This window comes from Notolepis coatsorum (genome assembly GCF_963971535.1).
Source record: "Notolepis coatsorum genome assembly, chromosome: 7".
Lineage (NCBI taxonomy): Eukaryota > Metazoa > Chordata > Actinopteri > Aulopiformes > Paralepididae > Notolepis > Notolepis coatsorum.
The window spans coordinates 132,908,729-132,916,820 of record NC_140171.1 but is presented as its reverse complement, the minus strand read 5'-3'; positions in this window follow the sequence as shown (position 1 = coordinate 132,916,820).

Sequence of the window (8,092 nt, the reverse complement as noted above, 5' to 3'; positions counted from 1 at the left end):
CTGGCTCCCAAGCGAAGACAGACCCACTGCACACAAGATGAGGTGGAAACCAAGCTCCACTTCTTAACAACCTGCCCACTATACCAAGACATATACTTCCCACAAATTGCAAACACCCAAAGAGACTTTGAAAACATGGACAATAACTCAAAACTCCCATACCTACTTGGAGAAATACAAGAATGTGAAATAAAGCCCATTTGAATTGAAGAGAGAGAGATAGATAGAGCATGTCTGTGTGTGTTAGAAAGAGAGAGATAGAGAGAGAGCATGTCTGTTTGTGTGTGTGTGTTAGAGAGAGAGCATGTATATGTGTGTTAGAAAGAGAGAGAAATATATAGAGAGAGAGCATGTCATTTTGTGTGTTAGAGAGAGATATAGAGCATGTCTGTGTGTGTTAGAAAGAGAGAGAGAGAGCATGTGTGTTTGTGTGTTAGAGAGAGAGAGCATGTCTTTGTGTGTGTGTGTTAGAGAGAGAGCATGTATGAGAGAGATAAGCAAGACAGCTAAGATGAGCCCCTAAAGGATATTCAACTTTTAATGGAAGAACAAAACAGAAGGAAAAGATAACTTCACAAAGGCAACATGAATATACATAGATCCAAAAGGACAAAGATCAACACTTAAATCCAAAGAGAAGAGGGTCTATACCAGAGAAAACAAAGTAGCAAGGAGCCAACGGCCGACATCAGCTAAATAGGCTAACTGCAAATAGAGTAGCCAGGTACTGACACCAGGTACACACCGTTAGCTACAACAGCTAGCCGGCCCGTTTGGCTCAATATAACGTTAGCTACGTTAGCTAGCCGGCCCGCTTTGGCTCAATATAACATTAGCTACAACAGCTAGCCGGCCCGTTTGGCTCAATATAACGTTAGCTACGTTAGCTAGCCGGCCCGCTTGGCTCAATATAACATTAGCTACAACAGCTAGCCGGCCCGTTTGGCTCAATATAGCGTTAGCTACGTTAGCTAGCCGGCCCGCTTGGCTCAATATAACATTAGCTACAACAGCTAGCCGGCCTGTTTGGCTCAATATAACGTTAGCTACGTTAGCTAGCCGGCCCGCTTGGCTCAACATAACGTTAGCCAACATAACGTTAGCCTTAGCCACGATAGCTAGCCGGCCCGAGAGAGAGAGAGAGAGAGATATATCCACGGCGGGAATAGAATAGAGTGCATTAAAAACTCACCAAACGTCCAAGAGGATGGAGACAACCGCGTGGAGTTGACGAAGTTCATCTGCCGAACGACCGTCCTCTTCATCTTGGCATAACAATGCTGCACGCGCTCTCTCTAGGTTAGCTAACGCTAGTTAGCCTTTAGCTAAGCTAGCTACTAGCCAACATGGCTATCCCGACTGAACCACACGTTAGCACTCGATATTATAACGTAGCTAAAGCTAACTAGCTGTCCCTGCCTTTAGCTAAGCCGACATGGCTAGCCTGACTGAACTGTCTAACATGCAACAACTTTCATCTTCAGTCCATCTGCCGAACGACCGTCCTCTTCGTCTTGGCTGGCATAAGCATAACCTCCAATGCTGCACGCGTGAAATAGTCAAACGCAGCTGACGCACGCCGGCCGACTGTACACATGTAACCCCTTCGTTGAAACCAATAGTATGTCTGCTGCAGAGCCCCAGAGCTCCAATAGTGAGTATGTCTGCTGCAGAGCCGCAGAGCCAGGAACAACTCAGACACATTCTACAAACGTGTCTAATGTGAAATATATAAGCATATAAGCAAAACTAGATTTTAGGTCTGTGATGAAAAAGGGCCTCACGAGAAGGGGGGCCTCGCAAAAAAAAAAAAAAAAAATAATAAATAAAAAAATATATATATTTTTTTGTATGCAAGGCCCCCATTCTCGCGAGGCCCTGGGCGACCGCACTGCTCGCACACCCCCTGAGGCGGCCCTGACCGTACTCATGTATGCTATTGCAACAACTCTTTGCCCCTTCTCTTCTAACTCCTGCCAAACCGTCTTTGAAGCCAAACAAAATTAGGCAATGCTATGGCTCTATTCTTAGATGCATTTGAATCATTATTATCCTTCTTATTTCTTGTAATGTACATCCCAACCCAGGCCCCACTATTGATAATCATTCCGTTCCTAATTTGTCTTTTGATGATTTCTGTGATCGCAAGTCCCTTGGTTTTTTACACATTAACATTCGCAGCCTATTACCCAAACTTGACCTGCTAAAATCCTGGGTTCACACTGTCACTCCTGATGTTTTAGCTATCTCTGAATCGTGGCTTAACACATTCGGGGCCATTTCGATTAGACGGGCCCCACTCTAGGACGCCAGCTTTTCATTACAACCTTTCACTGTGCGTGAGGTTGTTTGTAGAGCTAAATCTATATTTTTATATTATTGCTATGTGTCCATTGTCATTGTCAATTGACAGTATAAACCTTCCTTTCAATATGCCATAAAGAAATAATTATTTCATCAATACATTCCCGTTTTATAGCGCTGTGAATATGAACGTTATATCGGAATGGTCTGGGATAATTCCTGCAAGGCTAGTTATGGGCGCTAAGCTAATAACGTTAAATCGATTGCCGTTTCGGCCCTACACAAGCTAGAGTTAAAAATCAAAATGCATATGATCGGTATTATGTTCCACCATGAATGCATGAAAGGGGGGGGGGGGGGGCAGTGTTGTATCTGTGTCCTGTCTAATGTCCTACACCAAAGAAGAACTTCTGCACATCGGGTGTTCAAACCCATCGGACACTTTCCCAACACTACTCACCCGTTCCACGGATTTATTGGATATACTGGTCAGGGGGACTGCGTTCTTCGCCAGTGCTGTGCGCTGGATCAGACGGCAACGGGGAAGGAGAGGTGGCTGTCTGGTTCGCCTCCGGCGACGGGGCTCGCGGCCACCACTTCCCGGTATATTCCTCGGAAACGTGAACTCTTTACCAAATAAAATGGACGAACTCCGGTGGCTGGTTGCAGGAAACAAGGACTTCCACTCCACAGCTGTCTTTGCGTTCGTGGAGACCCATCTGAAGCCATCAGTCCCAGACGGGGCTGTACAGCTTGAGGGCTTTTCTGCGTTTCGTGCCGACAGGGACTTCGAGGCGGCGGGTAAGTCGCGTGGAGGGGGTCTTATGTTTTTTATTAACAATAGCTGGTGTTCCGATGTGACAGTGATTCACCAACACTGTTCCTCTGCTATTGAATCCCTCTTCATCCGCTGTCGTCCATTCTATTCCCCCCGTGAGTTCAACTCTTACATCCTCGTCTGTGTTTACATTCCTCCTGGCGCTGACGTCACCGCAGCGGTAGACACACTAGCCGAACAGCTGACGAATGTTGAACGCAACCACCCGGACAGTATTGTTGTTGTATTGGGGGATTTTAACCAGGCTCATCTGAGCCGGTCTCTCCCTAAATACAGGCAGCAAGTCACTTGCCCAACTCGGGGAGTGAACACTCTGGATCACTGCTACTGTACTATTCGGCAGGCCTACCATTCTGTCCCCTGTGCTGCACTGGGCAACAGTGATCATCATCTCATCCACCTGATCCCTCGCTCGAGATTAAAACAATCAAAACCTGTAGTGCGGAGCTTCAGAGTGTGGTCCAGTGAGGCATGCAAGTGTTTCCGCGCCTGGCTGGAGAGGGCAGGCTGTGACCAGGACTTTGTTGAGTGGGCGGGGCCTGAGGCTGGAAACAACCTGGATGACTACACAGACACTGTGACATCCTTCATCAGCCTCGGCGAGGAGGTGTGTGTCCCCCTCCGCACTAGGAAGATCTACAACAACAACAAACCCTGGTTTTCAGCACAACTCAGGCGGCTGAGGTCGGAGAAGGAGGTGGCCAGGCTCAGTGGTGATGCTCATCGGTTCAGGCAGGCCAAGTACAAATTCGCCAAAGACGTGAGGGAGGCGAAACTTCGCTTCTCAGAGAAACTGCGGCAGCAGCTCTCTGAGGGGAATTCCTCCTCCGTTTGGAAAGGCCTCAAGACCATTACAAACTACAAGCCGAAGTCACCACAGGCGCCTGATAACCTCCCCCTGGCGAACGAGCTAAACACATTTTACTGTAGGTTTGAGAAAGAGGTTCCCCCCCGCCCTCTTCCTTCACCCACTCGGTCACAACCTCCATCCCCCCACCCCAGTGGCCCCCCCCCCCCCCCCCCCCCACATCCCCCCCCCCCCCCCCCTCTCTCTGTCAGTGTGAGAGAGGTGAAACGGCTGTCAGAATCCCCGGAAGGCGGCCGGCCCGGACTCTGTCTCCCCCTCTGCCCTGAAGCACTGCGCTGACCAGCTCCCACCGGTGTTTACCACCATTTTTAATGCATCGCTGGAGCTGTGTCACGTCCCAGCATGCTTCAAGGCCTCAACCATCATCCCCGTCCCCAAGAAGGCCAAGGTCACGGGCCTTAATGACTACAGACCTGTCGCCCTGACCTCTGTGGTCATGAAGGTCCTGGAGCGCTTTGTCCTGGCCCACCTGAAGCTCATTACTGATCCTGTGCTGGACCCGCTGCAGTTCGCGTACAGAGCCAACAGATCCACAGAGGATGCTGTGAACATGGCTCTGCACTACATGCTGGAACATCTGGACTACGCAGGCAACTATGTCAGGATCCTGTATGTGGACTTCAGCTCGGCCTTCAACACCATCCTTCCACCCATCCTGGAGCACCAGCTATCCCTGCTGCAGGTGCCGGCCTCCACTCGCAGGTGGATTACCGACTTCCTGTCCAACAGGTCTCAGCGGGTGAGGCTTGGGAAGAGCATTTCCAGCTCTAGGTCCACCAGCACCGGTTCCCCGCAGGGCTGCGTTCTATCCCCACTACTGTTCTCCCTGTACACCAACAGCTGTGCCTCTCTACACCCCTCGGTCAAACTCCTGAAATTCGCTGATGACACCACCCTGGTGGGTCTCATCTCCAGGGGGGACGAGTCGGCCTACAGGAGGGAGATCGAGAGGCTGCAGAGCTGGTGCAGCTGCAACAACCTGGAGCTAAATGCTCAAAAGACAGTGGAGATGGTAGTGGATTTCAGGAAGAAAGCAGCCCTGCCCCCTCCCATCATACTGGGAGGCACTCAGGTGACCTCCGTGGAGTCATGCCGATTCCTCGGCATGACCATCTCCCGGGATTTGAAGTGGGAGCTCAACATCACGGGCCTGCTCAAGAAGGCCCAGGGGAGGATGTTCTTCCTCCGGCAGTTGAAGAAATATAAACTGCCGAGGACCATGATGGCCCAATTCTACACGGCCATCATTGAGTCCATCCTCACCCATTCCATCATCTCTTGGTTCCCTGCTGCAGCGGCAAAAGATCTTGCCAAGCTGCAGCGGGTGATTCGCTCCGCGGAGAGGGTGATCGGCTGTCCCCTGCCCTCCCTCAGGTCCCTGCACGACTCCAGGGCGCTGAAGAGGGCGAGAAAGATCATGGCCGACCCATCCCACCCCGGTCACAGCCTCTTCACCCTGCTCCCCTCTGGGAGAAGGCTGAGGATCCCAAAGGCTGTGAAAGCTCGACACAGACTGAGCTTCTTCCCCTCAGCCGCCAGGCTGATCAATGCCTCAGGCCCCCCCCCCCCCCCCCCCCCCCCCCCCCCCCCTCGGTACCCCCCCCCCCCCCCTCTGCCCCCAAGTGACACTGGCACAATGACATTGACTGCACTGCACTAGTCCGTACTGGATCTCTGCACACTTCACTTTATATATATATATATGTATTTTATTTATTGATTAATCCCCCACTGCACTGTTTTCGTTTCTTGTCTGTGTTGGTGTTTGTTTACTGTAAAAAAGAAAGAATGCATACACTGTATTGCTGCAACAATTACCAATGTGTTTTACACAAATGGCTCAATAAAGGAATCTGAATCTGAATCTGAGATCCTGACAGAGTATATACATATGATGAGGAGGGGACTGTACAATAGGAGGGGGTGGGTGGGTGGGAGAGAAATATACATACGGCGGGGAGGGAATATATACATGCGGTGGGGAGGAGACTGTCTATTAGGAGGTGGTGGGGGTTTTGGGCATTTATGGTGGCCAGTTTCGAATTGCAGCCTCCCGTAGGTGCTCTTTAAGAGCGTTTTGAATGTGGGCAGGGATTCACATTCCTTTACAGCTTTGGGTAGGGCATTCCACATTGTTGTGGCATAATTGCGAAACGTGTTTAGTCCCTTGTTTGAGCCGAATCTGGGTTTAACATGATTTGTTGAGCTTCCTCTGGTGTAGTGGTTGTGGTATTCACTGACCTTTGGGAAGTATTTTGACATGTACATGGGCACCCCGGTCGTATAGTGTATCTTGTAGACCAGGCCCATTGCAAGTTGCTGTACTCTGTCGTCTACTCTAAGCCATCCTAGGTTGTCAAAGTGGGCAGGGGTGAGGTGGGTTCTGGGGTTCAGGTCAAGTAGTAGTCTGACCAGTTTGTTTTGTGATGTTTGTAATTTTGTTTTTAGCACCTTTGAGGTGCTTTGGTACCATGAGGTGCAAGCATAGTCATAGTACCCTCATCTCCAGTACCTACTGTACTACATGAACGAAAAACAAAGCACCCTTGCACTTGACCAGGCCCCGCCCCAGTGGCTTACTATAAGACACCAGGCGTGGTCACACTCGCCCTTCCTTGGAAAGAGTTTTCCATCAGAAAAAAACCCTCAAGGGACCTCAGGGCGCGCTAAGAGCGAGACGCTCAGCCAGTACTCATATAACTAGGTTATATACATAACCTATCGTTATATAGTTATACTGGCGAATCGCGTCTCGCTCTTTCGCCATCGAGATATGGGGACAGAGCAGACGCGAGGACCGACAAATGTACCCCCTGAGGCCCCGCAAGCCCTACACCAGGGGGGGAGGGGAGTCCCGCCACCCCCCCTTCCTAGCGAAGAGGGGGCGGCAGTCAACTCCACCCAAGTGCGAAAAGAGGGAACTAGAAACCTCTAACGCACAGCACAGGCGGGACCACGTGTGACACAACACCTTGTGGCACACACCCACACATCCCTGCTAACCCACCGAAAGGCGGGAAGCAAAGGAGGTTCCAGACCTCAGAACCGCCTGGGAGACAGAACCCCCAGTCATGTCCATGAGGTAAAACCTAACGAAGGGACCCGGGGAGGACCACCGAGGCCCTTCCTAACAGGGCGGCAGAGGCCGCCACCCCACGAGTGGAGTGCGCCCTGACACCCCCAGGGGGAGCCAGCCCAGCCAACGTGTAGCAAAGGGCAATGCCCTCGCACAACCAATGTGACAGGCGCTGCTTGGACAGTGCCTTACCAGCGCGAGGGCCACCGTAACAAACAAAAAGTTGATCGGTAGCCCTGAGATCCCGAGTCCGACTGAAGTAAACCCCCAAAGCACGGACAGGACACGACAGATGAAGGCTCGCCTCTAACCCACTAGCGTGAGGAGGCGGATGAAACGCCTGAACCACAATATCCCTGGAGCGAAAAGAGCTCCGGATATTTTTTGGCACGAAGACTGTATTAGGCCTCAGAGTTGCACCGCTATTGACACGAATAGACCGCACCGAGAGAGCACAGAGCACCGAGGCCTCACCCACGCACTTAGCGGAGGTGATGGCCAGCAGGAACGCAGTCTTGAAAGACAGCTGTTCAAAGGTGCCTGGTCAAGAGGCTCAAACGGGGCCTCGGACAACTCGGAGACAGAGAACGTTTCACAGGCTTAAGGCGCAGAGCGCCAAGCAGGAAACGCTTCACAAGAGGGTGGCTGAACAACGTAACACCCTCAAACCCCTCATGACAAGAGGATATAGCCGCAGCATATACCCTCACCGTCGAAGCTGACAGTCTATCAAAAATAGACTGAAGGAAGGTAAGGACAGCGTCCAGGGGGCAGGACACCGGGTCCCAGCCCCCCACCTTACACCACTCTTGGAAAATACGCCACCTACCCGCGTAAACCGCAATAGTGGAGGGAGCATGTGCGTTCCGGATGGTGTCAACCACAGAAGGGTCCATCCTCTCCAGACTCACCCTTTCACCAACCAAACCATCAGGGGCTGGCCCAGCACAGGGAACCGACACAGAGACCCGTGCGCTTGAGAGAGGGCCCGCGATGACCAAGGAAC